This window comes from Oncorhynchus mykiss, chromosome 26 (assembly GCF_013265735.2).
Source record: "Oncorhynchus mykiss isolate Arlee chromosome 26, USDA_OmykA_1.1, whole genome shotgun sequence".
NCBI lineage: Eukaryota > Metazoa > Chordata > Actinopteri > Salmoniformes > Salmonidae > Oncorhynchus > Oncorhynchus mykiss.
Genome location: NC_048590.1, coordinates 27661094 through 27661809, shown reverse-complemented (window position 1 = coordinate 27661809; position 716 = coordinate 27661094).

The window sequence follows — 716 nt, the reverse complement described above, 5'->3', positions numbered from 1 at the left end:
TGAAGTTGTTTTTTGTTATTTGGGGGGGGGGTAGATGTGTGAATATTCTTCGACTCTGTATTTCAGACACCCAATAGGGTGGCTGCAATGCTTGTGACTGGTCTGGATTGGAAAGCTGTCCAAATAAGACGATGAGCAATGTCTGCAACACAGATTAATGAGGGAAACTGAAGATATAAAACTTGCACCAGCACTATCAAGGTTCTTATTAGCTATTTCCAGCCTTCGCTGAGACGATGAGCAAATGATTAGTTTTTAGATTTTACAGCACCTTACACAACATGTATCTGCTCATTTCCCTAATCACCCCATTCACTCTGTCCAGTTTGAAATATAGTTGAGTAGTGGAGACCAGAGTCTATCAAACTTGGGCTGTCTCTGTGGAGGTCATTAGTGAGCTTTTCAAGAGGGAGAAAGTCAACAATCTGGTCAATCCACATTTTAAATGTAGGAGAGGTATTAGAGGCCCACAATAGGAGAATACATTTCTTAGCAAAGTATGTAATCGTCATAAGCAAATTTTCTGTCAGGATCAAGAACAAAGTCCTGCTGGGCATTAAGAAGATAGATACACGGGGTCATATCTACTGTACATCTAGTATTTTCTGTGCAGCAGTATGTATAGCAGTATCTGGCAATCTACAACTCTAAAATACATGCATATAGGTTCCACTTTCAGAGGTACATCTTTTACAGTTAGGAGAAATGTCTGTTTT